The sequence below is a fragment of the Hippoglossus hippoglossus genome, chromosome 16, assembly GCF_009819705.1.
Source record: "Hippoglossus hippoglossus isolate fHipHip1 chromosome 16, fHipHip1.pri, whole genome shotgun sequence".
Classification (NCBI taxonomy): Eukaryota; Metazoa; Chordata; class Actinopteri; order Pleuronectiformes; family Pleuronectidae; genus Hippoglossus; species Hippoglossus hippoglossus.
Genome location: NC_047166.1, coordinates 21,980,887 through 21,996,172, shown reverse-complemented (window position 1 = coordinate 21,996,172; position 15,286 = coordinate 21,980,887). Strand labels below are relative to the sequence as shown.

General features: G+C 43.6%; 1 protein-coding gene across 3 annotated transcripts in view; it reads left to right on the top strand.

Moving 5' to 3' along the window:
• The first annotated feature begins 1,664 nt into the window (after window positions 1-1,664).
• zhx2a (zinc fingers and homeoboxes 2a) overlaps window positions 1,665-15,286 on the top strand; it is a 33,916-nt gene continuing 20,294 nt past the window's right edge. For 2 of the 3 annotated variants that reach the window (XM_034612135.1, XM_034612133.1), the window contains exon 1: window positions 1,665-2,108. The gene's annotated coding sequence lies outside the window, so the exon portion shown is untranslated. The remainder of the gene's footprint in view (window positions 2,109-15,286) is intronic. The other variant, XM_034612134.1, reaches the window with a different exon arrangement.

Sequence of the window (15,286 nt, the reverse complement as noted above, 5' to 3'; positions counted from 1 at the left end):
CAGCATTTTCAGCTCAGTGATTGGATGTTTTGTGCCAAAAAAGCACTCTGGGAGTCATTACAGCACTATCTTCTCTACTTACAATTTTATTTACAAATAGGTGTGTTTTTAATTATTACTCATCCTTTGTGCTGATGGTTAATTGAATCCGGTTCTCTGGCCGTTCAACAGCCAGTTACCTAATACTGGACACATGAAATACCTTCTCCCACTTCTCTGTAGTGAGTCTATTCCAATAACCTTTAAGAAAAAATGTCCACGTTCATAAAACAAGGTCCTTCCACATACAGAATTATTGAGATTGTACCACTGAGCCCAGGTATTTTTTCTGGAGGTCACTGGTTTGATAATTTGCATTAAAATGGTTGAACACACAGCTTTTCTGTCGCTTCATCACCTTTTAATTGTTCAATAAGTGATGTAAATATACAGATAAACAAATCATATCTTACATGCATTACACATACATACATTAAATTACATATTAGTTTTTCCAAACCCCACTGGACAGTGGCTGAAACAGCAATATACACTGTGCACACATTAATAATAGTAATAAGAAGAAGAAGAAGAAGAAGAAGAACTAAAAAGAAGAATGAGTTTTGTTATGTGACTTCACTTTCAGCAGTTTGATGGGGCCCATCAGTTCAAAAATTCAAATGAATGACCTTGAGACCATTCTTAAAATTAAAAATAATTTGAGCACAGACCTCTGAGCAGCGAGAAAGGCTGTCACAGAGTTGAAGACAGTAAACTGTGAAGTACGAGTTTTTAAAAAACACCCGATTAGCCTATGCAATACAGAAGTATATTAATTGAATCTTCCTTACTTGATGTATTCTGTCTGATCTTACCAGTCTGTTTAGTGTCATTAATCTTGTTGGAATAAATTAGGAAAGCGTTTTTTAAATGCCCGAGGATTTTGATTAAACTGACTCAACGTAATATTTGCAAAGCAACACTAATACATTTGCTGATTCCCTATTAGAATAAGAGATTAGAACCTCAGTGTCAGCCCAAGACTGGACAGGCCACATTTGGTGTCCCTTAACAAAGCGGTGAGAACTCCAGGCTCCATCCCTCTGCCGCTGATCTGGTGCGCTGTTCTCTGAGCAGGAGATTTTCCAGTTTTCTCTGTGGTGGTGGAACATTTCATTTTCATTTCCTCTATGTGCTGCAGTGCAAACGTTGAACATGTCCTTACATGCCTGGTGTGACACCGCGCATGGGCCCAAGGTCAGAATCAGTTCTGGTGTGGATCCAGTGGAGGTCACTGTTGTGTGTGTATGTGTGTGAGAGCGCAGGATGGAGCTCCGTGTGTAAGTGTGTGTGTGTGTGTGTGTGTGTGTGTGTGTGTGTGTGTGTGTGTGTGTGTGTGTGTTTGTGTGTGTCATGTCAGGCCAGTTTCTCTCAGCACTGTCAACTGCGGGAGGATCAGCTGACCTCAGGCTCACCTCTGGTCGATCCAGATGTGTCGGCTGACTACGTGCACGGTTGGAGGACGCACCGGCTTCCACTTGAGAGAGCACTGCAGCAACTCCACGCCTCGCGTGCACACGCGGGGGAGACGGGGAGAGGGTGGGCGGGGTGACAGAGGGAGGGAGGGGCTTTGGGGGCGAGTAAGAAACGCCCCCTTCGCATACTTACATATTCAATGAGCTCCAGACAGGCAGCAGGCATCAGGACAGGGGAAACTTGACGGCCACAACACGCAGCTCATTCATTCCCCCCAGCAGCGGGCACGCTCCACGCAGCCTCCAGGACTCCTCCCGCTGCCTGGACGCACACTTGTTAAACTTTCCCCCGCCTGCCGCCGCACTTTCCCTGGCTTCGACGCTATGGACCCGCCATGGACGGACACCGGCGCTCCGGTACGGCATGCAAATACGTACTCTGACGTCGGCGATCATGTGGCTTTTGGCGTAGATCCTCCTTGTGATCGCCAATTTTTCCTTTCCTGTCGCCTGTTGTCTGCTCGGCTATTGGGCCGCCGCCGCGCGACTGTGTAGAAGCGGAGACTCGGCTCATTTCGTGGGTTTACGGCGGCGGTGGGATTTGTACCCGCACCGCCTGAGCATCGCGCCAAAAGACAACAACACGGCGGCCAGGTAAGAAATGGGACAAACTGCTGGTGTGTTGTTTGTGTCTCGGCTCCCTGCTGAAAACTCCCCCCCCCCCCTGCTCTCCCAAGTTCTAACTGCGTGTAGTTTGTTTGTTTGCGGCGCTTCGCTCCCCCTGCCCCCGCCCGGCTCCCAAACACCCACACGGCTCTGCATAAATATTTTAACTTGTCTCGCCGCATGAACTTTGCCTGCCCCTGACGCCTCCACCTGCACCACCGACGCGATGTGGCCGCCAACTTGTTTACGGGGACGTTTATCGCCGCCGTGTTCAAGTTCCACTTTGAGACGAGGTGACCGCGGAGGCAGCGAGGAGAGGCGCCGTGTCTCACTTTTCCTCCTCCCCGTGTCGACATAACCAGCAAAACATGGCCGTCCTTTGCCGACATGTTGTTACGTCGATGGCGAGGGAGGGGGGGGAGGAGAGGGGGAGGTGGGGGGACATTTGGGGGAGAGTGTTTTTCTGCGCCCCTCTTGTCACGTCGCGGGGGTTTGGCCGCTGGAAACCCCCGCAGCTCGGCCGGTGTGTGTCCGCTCCCACTCCGGTGCTGACGTTACACCGCAACTTTCTCCCGTGCGTCGCTGTTTGTACACTTTGATTTGTGCGTGTCTGTGATGTAGGCGGAACGTTACCCCTGGTGACGCCTCCTCCCCTCCGAGACCCCGCTCACACACACACACACACACACACACACACGCAGGGCTGTAGCACTGGCGTGTGTCACTGCAGCAGCAGCAGCAGTTTAAAAAAGTCACACATGGCTTCTTTTTATTCACTATATCAACTTTGGCCGAGTGCCGTGCCGCACTCAGTCTATAGCAGGGGAAACATGTCCTCAGTGCACCCTGGGAGATCACATGGAGGGATACTGGCTGTCTGATCTATGTCAATGTGTTTCATGCTTCCTGTTGTACAAGGCTTGAGTTAAGATTTGGGAAGACACTGGACTGAGGCATGAACATAACCGTGTACATCATGAGCATCAAACATGTCACACGCCGTAACTAGAGGGTCAAACCTCCGCCAAGACCCCACTGACCCCTGGCTTAATTCTTTTTTATCTGGATCCACACTGAATCCTACACACTATCGGTCCCTTTTTTCATCAAAATCCATGATATCTGTGAAGATTCGCGGTCATCCAGGCCGTGGTATCTTCACAGGTCGCACTGTGTACAACTTAAGAACAAGATCCATGAATTATTCTTTGAGAAATCAGTGGAAACCTTGAAAATAGCCATATTAAATGTTAAAGAGAGTGAAAATAACATCCTGGATCCACCGGTTGATCCGGATCCACACCAAAATTGAATGGGTTCTTTCCTTCCACCAAATTTTGTGATAATACGTCTGGTAGTTATTGCGTAACCTCCCTAACGACTAGTAATTACAAGCACCTAAACTGTTTATTACCCCAGTGCCAAAGATGTCATCTCTATCCACATGCAATTGTGCCAAACACCAGGTTGGTATTGATGCTATTATTAGGCATATTGGGTCTCGGCCATGGAACCAAAACACATTGCATACAGTGTGAATGTTGTTATTCATTGTGTCACGGAGGGATCTTTTGGTAGCACAGTTATCACTGGCCCTCATGAAAAACAACTGCAGTGAATTCCATCCAGTAAGGAGCACACATTTTATATTAAAAGCAGAGAAAAACAGAGCCCTGGTACCAGATTGATACTTGGCGTTGGTCGATTTCCAAAGTTGAGGTGACGGGAGAAGAAAACCACCTTAAATCTGATGTTTATTGACCTGTAATTATATTCTACATGATGGTTGGATCTGAGTCTGTCATAAGCAACATGCAATATTAATAGTAGTAGTGGTGGTGATGATGAAAATGATAAACAAGGAAAAATTAACACCGGGCTATGACAGTGTTACAGTAGTTGTGATAAAAGATCTGACACTGTTCACTAGGGAACAGTGTCAGATCTCTGACAGGTCTACACACTCACTCCCTACAGGTGGGCACATTAATTGAAAAGCATTCAGTGCCTGTTATGGATACTGCCGACTGTATATCTGTAGAAATGTCTTGTTCATCAGAGGATATTCTCCCGGCACTGCGGTGATCTATTATGTTGTGTTCATAAAAGCTCTCTGATCAACAGTTCCACCCTCTGCGTAAAAAAAAAGAAGAAAAAGATGCAAGGTTTTTTTTTGATCACAGAGCAGTTAACCCTCCTGTCACACCAGTTACTAGCAATTCCTCTGGGACAGAAGTTGGCTTCGCTCACTAAGCCACGCACTCTTGCTCTCTCCACGTGAAGAAAAACATGGCTCGCTTTTTGTTCTTCACATGATTTCCTCGTGTGATCTGCCATATCAGAGATAATGTTATGTAATTTGGAATGACAGGCGGCTCATTTTTATTGGGGGCTGAACAATCAAAGGGTTTCTGTTGATAAAAGTAAACCACCTCGTTTCAAATCGCACACAGACCGTTGTCTGCTCTATGGTGTAGCCAAGTGTTTTGCAGCTTAATGTCGGGAGCATAGCTTAAATAGATGCTATTAATATTGAAGTAATTGTATCAATTAAACCAACTAGTGAAACAAGACTTCTGTTTTGAAATATGAATGTTTTTGATTGCGAAACCTCACTGTTATCATGTCAGTGTACTGGAAAAATTTAAAACAGTAAACGTTCCTATTGTTGTGTAGTTTCAGATTTTAAGACTACAATAAATTATTTTTGATTGATGCTGCATTAATGTACATTTAAAATTACACTTGATTCGTGAAATAAATTCTTTATATATACTAGAAATACTATAATCCAAAGTATTTAATTACATTTTATATATTATTATTATTTTTATATATATATTTATTATATTTGATATATATTAGGTCACTATCCTACCTCATTGGCTATAACATTGATGGTTGTTCCATCATAACGCATCAATGGGGGAAATCATTGGTTTTTACTTCCCGTAAGGTGTTAAGCAGCTATTATTTCTGGGAAAGTTGCATAAAAATAAATCTATCCTGACTGAATTGTCTTCTTTCCTAGTCTTGCTCAGCCATGCAGTGGTTGTCAACGTACTGTGACCTCTTAGGAGGCGAAACATCCAGCTGTGAGGTGATCCGCTCCATTCTTTTCTAGAGGCATTTGTTTGTTCACGGTAGTCAGAAAGTGGAAAATGAACAAGACTCGGTCTGTCACATTCATTTGCATAGCATATCACAGGGCCTCAAGAGTTTGTGTCAAATTATAACCCAAGAGTTGCATGAACACACAAATCTCTCCGTTTAGAAGGATTTCCTTGGATAGTTTGTGCACTAGCTATTGTAAACCAATGCCAAATGTGTTTCCGATCAAGCTGCGTGTGACATCAAAAGCAGTGTTTAATGCCCAAGACCATGATATACAGTGTAGCAGAGAAGAAAGTGCAGGATAATCAAATGCAATTTATATAAATGACGTGTGAGATCAGATTGTTGAGTCAGCGTGCTGCCAGATGTTGCACGTGTTAGTCATGCTCGCAAGGGCTATTGAAATTGTCTGACAGTGTTTCTGGCAGGTAACTAGAGCTAATCTGGGGCAGACGATTGACAGGAAAACACATTGACTGAGAAGTTATGTTTATTTTGGATAAATGAAGCTGGACAGTTGGCAGGTAGTATATGGGATGTGTGTGTTGCTGATGTTACAGCTGTTCACTGTGAATGTTTGAGAGAAGGGCCCATTAGTACTTTTCAGAGGGGGGAGGTCGCTGCTTCATCAGAGGGAGACAATAAACAATAGTGGCAAAGCTGTAGCCTATACCTAGTGGGTGCTACAAAATAATGTAATTATACAAAAATTATATTGTACATATTAGGAATGACTGTTTTTGAAAGAAAAAATAAATGATAAAATTACATAGATAGCTATATGCAGGGAACAAACATGTCCCTTTTCCACTGGTAAAAATCTGACTATTGTCTCCAGTGGAATAGAAGCAATTGGCATTCGCTCCCGGGTCAAATTACTCTGCAGCAGAAAGTGGTAAACACACAGATGAACGTGCTAATTTCTTATTTATTCTTCTAGTTTAAGCGCTGACGCTGCACATTTTCGGGCGCAGCATTAACAACGTGCATGGGCGTTGTAGCGTAATATGAATCTGCACATATTTAAACAAATTTGTTGGCAAAATCACAACTAACATCTAAATAAATTTGAAGCATAACAACATTTATCCAGACTTAAGTTGGGCAGGGAGGTTAAAATAACATGTTGATATTTTTGATTGATTGTATAGGAGTAAATTGCAGTGTCCCGTACACCAGATTTCCTGTTTTATGCTTTTGATATTTGTTCATGCTTTGCTTACATAAATATTGTAACCTGCGTGTAACTTGCAGTGTGTTTTAGCATGTTTTTGTCTCTTGCATTCATCAGGAACATCCAGAATTTTGTGATTGAACACCACATGTCCACATCTAGTCCAGAGCGATATAATGGCTGTCCGTTCTCCTGGTGAAACAGTGGAATGAGTCATCACGGGTTGGAGGACGGATGCTGTTGTCATCAAGGCCTCTTGTGCTGAGCTCGACCCTGTGACGACATCACTGACGCTTTAAGCTGTGCTTTGTTGCAGGGTTTTTCGGTTCAGGTGCCTTTTTTCCGCTGTACCTCCTCCGCCGGTTTCTCTGACATGTTGTTAGGTGACTAAGGCAACCACAGCGATGAGCTCATCACCTGTAGGTGGGGCTGAGAGGGAGAGCGTGATGGAGGGAAAGAGACAATTATAGCGGCAGAGCAGAGGAGATGCTTAGGGACAGACGGAGAGGGAGCATGAAGACTGTATCAGAAGATGTGTGATGTCTGAGTGAGACAGAGTGATACAGAGGAAGAGATAACTGAGTGACAAGAAAAGACAGAAGCGAGAAAGTCCAAGTTCCCACATTCGCCTTAACCCTTAAAGTAAAAGTGTCATGTTGTGTCAGTTTTTAATGTAAATGTCAGCACTTTGTTGGATTCCTGAAAATCTTCCACCACAGCTCTAGTGGAAACCAAAGCAGAAACATGTACAGGTAAAGCACACAAAGGTTGACATCCTTCTTGGGTGTAGTCACTTTAATCACCTGCTTTCGTAATGTTCTTGATATGCTGTCTCTATTTCTCACCCATGGAAATCTTGTATGCAAAGTCAAAATAAATAGAGAGCATTACAGGTATGTCTGTGGTACCTTTGTTGGAAATCTACTGAGAGAACCAGAGAATGACAAAGTAAAGAAGCAGCACACCAGAGTCAGAATATCTGAGTGGTGTGAATCGGAAACAAGCGACGGTTTAGCAGTGAAAAATTGAAAGAGAAGTCTGTGTATATGTGTGGGAGAAAGAGCAGGTACAGTACATCAGGCTCCATTATTATTATCTGCCATCAGTCATTTCATAATCTGTGTATTTTTGGAGACTTCAGTCAGTTCTTCATTGCTGCATTGATTATTATTTAAGTCTCTATGAGTGCATAGCAATTTATACAGCAGTGTGATTCTGCATGTGTAAGCGCGTATTAAACTACTCTGTGCACATCATCCACCAGCCAAGGGGCTTATTTCTTGTAGCCACTGCAGTCTGTTAGAACTTGAAACTACTTCTGCAGTTACACATTAAATCTCATGTTGAAATTCTGAACCTCTGCACGCAGCTGTCAAAAAATATATCAGCTTTATACCCATCCACACAATTTGGTTTCTTTACGTCACGTTGAGCATTCGTGCCTGCATGTGTGTAGAGTCGCTCCCCTATTCACGTCCCAGTGTGTCCTCCAAATTTCAAGTTTGGAAAAAAGGAAAGGGGGGAAATGGAGAGAGAGATAGAGAGAGAGCGCGCATATTAAAAGGCCTTCTGCACTGCACCACGTCAGCCAGTGGTAGAGCTTAGACTCGCCCCACTTGTCAGAGTTACACCAATGGGGAGAGGCCGGAGACTATTCACAAGCCACACCCACTGCAGAAAGCAGAGATTGGCAGGTGGGAAATCTGGCCGCACGGAAGTACATGGAATACTTGCAGTGACTCTAGCAAACGAACGCCAAACTCTCTGGGTGTTCGCATTTGGAATTAACAACAGAGAGCTTTCTGTTCTTCTGATTGCACAAATATACAGGACCGGCTGCACGGAAATATAAATATTTCTCCTAAAAAAAATACATTTCATCATAAAGTGATACAATTTGCAGTGATTCAAATGTGATAACAGTTGGACAGAAGTTCTGCAGCACCTCTCCAATGTTCTTTGTCATTGTTGACCTAATTTGCAAGTGGCTTGTTCTGTGCTATATGACCGTTGCCCTACTCCAGTTGTGTCCCACAAAGCAACTACTTTAACCAAGAACTCTCGTCAAACATTTTATCCTGCCCGCGAAAAAAACCCTCCCATTTTGCTCGGTGGTAAAAGCTCTTAATAGTTGACGTTGTGGTACAAGGTTTGTGTGGGAGAGTAATGTGCTGTTATCAGGGTGACTGTCTGTTTGTGTGCAAGGCCATGAGGCAGAGTGAAAGAGAAGAGCATAGAGCAAATAGGAGGGCAAAACCAAGTGAATGGGTGGGGGGGGCTTTCTTACAAAAGCCACATAAAATGTTCAAGAGTGGTAGTTTACCACTGCATTACTCCATTTGCTGTAATAAAACTCCACCCCCACCCCATTTGCTTTTCATTGACACCCGGGAAGCCCCCTGGAATCAAGTCAACACTCTCTGACGTGTGGGCCTTCGTCATTGGCGTCGCTCTGCGAGTGCGGAGGGGTTTCAGCAGCAAACCAAACCTATGAAGCTAGAGATGTTCCATGATGGTTTGGGCGTTGGATGCATGTCAGTTCCTGATGGTCAACAGGCAAAACAAAGTCAGAGCCTGTCATGGTTGGTAAAATAGCTGCTTTTGAGTCAATTTCCTGGGTACACTGCCGGCTTCTAAATATTCAGAGAGGCATTAAAAAGATGGTGTTTTCTCAAGTGGCGTTGCAAGTTAGTTAAATGTGCTCTCAGTTACAAACAAAGGTAAAACTCACTCTTCTTCATGCCCCTGATAAGATTCACAAGCTAGTTTCAGACATGAACTCGACATTTTCTGGAGTTTGCCTTTGAAGGTCAGAGCTTCACAACAACAGGAAAACGTCCAGAACGTTCAGGAAAGAGGTGCCGTCTGGCCGGAGCATGCAGGAGGCAGGACATGGCGTATAAACTCCGTTGTGGAAAGCAGTGTTTTTGTTTACAGAACATCGACACCGGTGTCTGCTCTTAACTCCAATACCTCTCAAACCATATTGTCTTCAAAATTGACATTTTTGTCTGTGTCCTCTACATATAGACTCTTTTTCATCCTGAGATATTTTCGGGGTTTGTTTTTTGAAGTTAGAAACGTCATCAACCATTTGCTCACAGTGACTTTACAGAACTTTTTTCCTGCTAATCAGATATTTTATAGGAGGATCACAGGAAAGGTTCCTGAAAATGTCCAGCGCAACTGACTTAGACATTTGTGTTTTCACATTCAACCCCTCAGGAACATTTCAGGTTAATTTTCAGACATCGGTGCAGGTCTGAAAGCAGCTTTAGAGCAAAACAGAAGTCTTTGTTAGACCTAATGTTTCTTACCTCTGAACGTGTCATTCAGATCTAATTATAATGTAAAACATTTGTCAGCATGTGCAGTATTAGGTGAGGGGTGTGCACCTTACTGTCGTGCAGACAAAGTAAAGTCCTTGCAGTCATGACACTGATTGACCTCTGTGTTTCTGCTCCTGGATTCAAGCACACACTCACAAGCGCTTTCTGTTGGATACAGTGTTACCATAGTAACACAACCATCAGCCGCAGAGTGGGTGACACTTGGGTATTTTTATAGCTTGCCCTTTGTGTGTATGACAGTGTGCCTGTGTTTTCAGTAAGGAGACAGGTCTGGCAGTGTGTGTTCAGTGTGTGAACCACATTAAATGGAAGACGGGTTCCTCTATCTAATGCAGCCTGCTAGACAGTACTCACAACATTAGTAGATTGAACAAGGGCACAGCATTGATCAGTATTTTTCTGGGACATCTATATAAAAGTTTGACAACTTGTCACAAAAACTGATGGCTGTGTGACAATACAAAAGCCCTCCCGAGTCCCTGCAACTTAAAATATAAAAAGATACCATAGAGAGGAAGTGCTGATCGAAAAAAAAGTGTGTGTGTATATACACAATTTACAGCAGCTCAAACTTGCTGATGTGAACAGATGTTGCTAAAATTAGGAGCCACTAAAATGGGGTTTTCATTCCAATACATAGCATCAGTGTAATGGATATGTCGGCAGGTAACAAGAAGTTTGTAAGGTAATTTAATGTTTCTCAATTATTAAAAGTTGCACTTAATACTTATCATAGGTAGTAAATCCTGACTTTCTCCATATTAGTGGATGTCCAAGTGTTACTTTTTCCGATAAGTTTGGTCGAAATTACTTGTTTAATGCTATAGATAAAATGTATTGATTGACATCTGAGATTGATCAAGGCTGCGTATTGGCGGGACATTGCTCCTGCAGCTCCATCCCCCGATTGCTACTGCGCAGACTCTGGTTCCAAATGGTTCCAAATGGTTCCAAAATACAGCCTATGGCCTGGAAACAGGAGAACGACCAGTCTGGCTCTGTCCAGAGGAACAGATGTTGTACATGCTGTTAGTGATCTTTATAGGAGATGGTCTGTAAATGTTATTACCTTTTGGATGGAGCCAGTCTAGTTTCTTACCCATCTACACTCATTCCAGTAGTGCTTCTCTGTTGCTATGCAGAACACACCAAGCCCTCAGACACAGTGCAGCACTGGAGGAGCAGCGTGATGAGATTTAAATTAAGTCTGCAACGGTCCGAAATTCTGCTTCTCCCACCCCTGCTGGGACTCGTTGTGTTAATGGTGGAGGTGCCTCTCCTCTCTCACACACACACACACAAACACACACACACACTTTCCTCCTCACTGCAGTGGCTGACTTATGGAACAAGCAGGAGGGAAAACACACTCAAAACAAGACGAGAATGAGATGCACACCCCTTACAGTAATGCCAACAGTACAGTGTGTGTGCTCCCTCTGTGCAATGTGTTTGTGAAATACAGTGTGTGATGGAGGTTGAAAGTTTTAGTTTATGTAAGAGCAGAGTCCTGGCACTGCTACAGTCTGTGTTGCTGCAGTTTGTTGTTTCTATGCTGCTCTCTTGTTTTTGCCTTGCTTGTTATTGTAGAGCCCTGGTGTAACCGACTGGTTTGTACTTCATGCAAGGCTTCGAGTGCAGGAGCCGCAGACGTTGCCATTCATATGCCTTTGTTTGTGATGACTGCATGCCTGAAAACTCTGGCGCTCGGTTGACTGCGTCTCTACAGTACATTCATTTCTCCAGCCTTCTTTCTTCAGCTACAACAATGACCCCTACCCAAATCTGCCAGCTCCTGAGCTTAATCTCTATTCAAGCTGTCCAGGAGAGACCGTACTTAGCCGTGCAGGAGACTCAAGTGCAGCTGATCAGTCTGGCTGCAGTTTATAATTTAACAGCTACTTATTAACGTAATTATCTCATTTAAAAAATAGAGTTATGACCTTTTACCTTCACTTATGAGCAGGTATGGCAGCTGAGAAGAAAGGTAATTTCATCATTATACACACCAATCATTGATGTGTATAAAGTTAAGACCAGTTATAAGTTAATAAAAGATATCTGCATCAGAAGCACACTTCATTCCAGGTTTTGAGTCTGAGCCATTTCCCCCCCACTATTTTTATTACATTAATGACATCCAGAAATAGAATCTCAGAGGGGTGTGACTCACTTGTTTAGTGTCATTCTCTTCTCATTGCTCTTTGGATATATAAATATATATTTATTTATTTATTATATTATATGCTTTTCTATTGTACCACTATGTTTCTGCTGTATTAGATCATCTGTCTGTCTTCATACTAGACAGGCTTGGTGTTACTGAGGGTTTGTATTGATTTCCCCCTGTGCTCTCTTCAGTATGTATGCCAGTGTGTAGCCTAAACTGATTACTGCCAGCGCTGATGAATGTATTTGCTGCCTGGCAGCATTAAAGGTAGCTCCTTTAGAAATATGGATCCCCTGATATAATGCTCCAATCAGACAGACAGCCAGACAACAGGCGAGTACAGACGAGCAGGCGAGGGACCGCCAGGCTGAGTATTCATACAAGTTTAATGAGCATCCAGACAGTGGGGAGTTTGTGTCTCCAGCACAGAGCTTGCAGTGCACACAGCAGCTAACAAGCTAACTAGGTTAGACACTTTAACTAACAGGTGGAGGCTGACTGTATGACCCAGCCTACAAAAGCAGCCAAGTTTGAATCCACAATTAATTAGTTTGTTTATACAGCATCTTTCAAAAGCAGACATCATCAAGTGCTTCAGACAGCAGTCAGAAACATTAGTCTGGGTGCATTTCTCTCTGCGAGATGTTTACAGCCAAACAATCTAACTGCTCAACTGCTTCCCTGAAGGACTCCAAGTGATTACTTCTAATCCACGAGGCTGGAGTCGGTTAGCGAGGCCATGATAAAGGTATTATTATAAGTTGTATTGATAAAGTTTGAACAACTGTGGAATAGAGTAATACATTGCCATGGTTATTAATTACACAGTGTACTGGTTCTCTTTTCCATGATGGCATTCTGTGCTCCCAAACATCCAGCCAAGGCAGCAGGAGAGCAGCCCCTCCCTCCTCTGAAAATGATAGAGTGAGGAGGAGGAGGAGGAGGAGGCGGCTGTTGGTGCCAGTGTATCCTCAGTGTTCAGCACTTCACACAAGCTTTTCTCTTTGTTTAAGGCAGTCCGTGCACATGAGTTAAACTCGACTGCTACAACTTAAACTGCAGAGCTGTTTGCGTTCGAATTGTGTTAAATATCCGCCTCTGCCTTTAAACATGAACTCTGGAAATTTCCAGAAATTCAGTCTGGACATTCTCTGGAGTTTGCCCGTTACATATAATGAATGCAGCAGGAGATTGTCCAGTACATTTTTGAAACATTCAGGCAATTGGTGACACCTGGGTAGGGCATGCAGGAGGAAGGGGGTGACGTATTCTGCTTTGGAAAGCAGTGTTTTTGTCTTCAGCACATTGGCGTCAGCCCTTATTGCCAAAAGCTCTTGAATCTCATAGTCTTTCCAAGTTTACATATTTTATGTGTATGGCACCTCTTTTTCATTCTGAGATATTTGTATTCTTACAGTTTCACATCTGTCAGCACTTGTTAGAAACACAATCAACACTGCAACTCACCCGCTGTGAATTGTCCAGCAATTTTCCGGCTGTATGCTCCTAGGAAAATTTCCGATGCAACTGACACAGACATTTGAACTCTCACCTACAGCCTTAGAAAATTTCAGGTAAATGTCTGAAAGCAGCTGTATCGTGAATATCTTTTTTCTAAATGCAGGCAGTCTAGTGTGATCCTTATCTGAGGAGCCAGCAGCAGCTTTTAAGCCACACCAACATTATTTATAAGTTCTTTAGCAGTCGTGTTGGCTGCTTACTAATATGGATGTTGCATAAATAAAATTGCTCATCCGCCCTCTACTTGTGTGGGCTCAGCACGCACAGTAGGAGGTAAAGGTCCAGCTACAGCTCAGTTCTGTTCATAGTCGGATCCTCATCCAGTCGCGATCGCCCATCAGCACGTCCAAAAGTGTCCAGCCTGTGTCAGCACAAGTTCTGCGGATGATGTAAAGTGACACGACAGATGCATCTCCAATTCCTTCCTGCTTTATCTTGGCTACATTGCTCGATTTTGGACAAGGGCAGACTTTGAGGGAGAGAGCAATAGCAAGTGGAAGAATGAGTGTGTACACTGCTGTGTTTACATCAAGTCTCCTCTCAGAAGCACCTAAGCTGTGTAGCACTAAAAACAGGGTCAGTAGGATAATCAGGCAGCATGTGAACTTGACTTTTAGCAGGGGAATCTTTTGTGTGCCACCTTTGACCAGCTGGGATTTTGCTAGAAAGTGTAGCCTTTTCTTCTCCTGTTCCTTGACCTTCCCCAATCGTCTGTCAATGAGAGAAGCTGAAGAAACCTCACAAAATGCACCACAACACTCTTCATCCTGCAGGATGGGGGGGGGTTTCCAGGCTTTCAACACGCACACTCAGCCTGTAGGCTATTTCTGCAAGATTTCTGTTTTCCCAAGTATTTCAGTTTTTTCTGTCTCTTAACACAACCAAACACAGTCCTGCATGCAGTCAGGGGGTCACCCCTATCTCTGTCGGTGACACGGCTGTAGCAGCGACTTGACTAACGCTCTACGTCCACGGTTGCCATAGCGACACCATGGTAATGAGTCTGCATTCTAATGATGCCTCAGTGGGTTGTTTGAGGAGTTGAGATATCTCGGGACAATGAGTCGGCTGGCGAATGACAGCCGTCAAGCCATGAAGGGTACAGTGCCATGTGATTAATGCGTAGCTGCTGGATACGGCCATATTAAATATGTGACACTTAAAGGGATTAGCACAGTCCTAATGTGCTGAGCTGAAAGAAGCCTCACAAAGTCATACTCGCACATTTACTGCTGCCCCTCCCTGTGTAATAGACTTAAATATGATCATACTGTTAAACAGAATCTTTGTTTGAGTAAAACCTGTTTCTTTTGTCAGTATTTACTCTTAAGCATCACATTTTGAAGTAGTGCAGCACACATGAGATTCCAAGAGGACTTTTCCCCGTCCTCTGTGCTAACTTGGTTTTATGGAAGCTCATTATGTCCTGAAAGAAGAGCACCGCTGCTGCATCGACTCATTTGATTTTTTTACCCATGTGGATATGAATATGAAGCTTCAGCGTGAGGCCTCAGGAATATCAATAGACTTTTTCAGTCAGATAATTCTGTCTCTGTCTGTCTGTCTGTGTGTGTGTGTCTCTGTCTGTCTCTCTCTCTCATATATTACAATATTACCGCGGGTAAGTTTCTTCTGCTCGCTCTCACCCTGCTTTTAGTAACTGCTTTTATTTCTTTTTTTCTATGGGGGTTTCGTTTCTACACATTCCAAATAAAGTCGCTCTTAGCTTTTTAAATTGTGTGTCTGAAGCTGCTTTGTCGATGATTTCTCACCCTGTTCACACTCTGCTGTGTAATTTGTTTTTCAAGCCGCATAAATAGACGTCAAAGTTATCCTG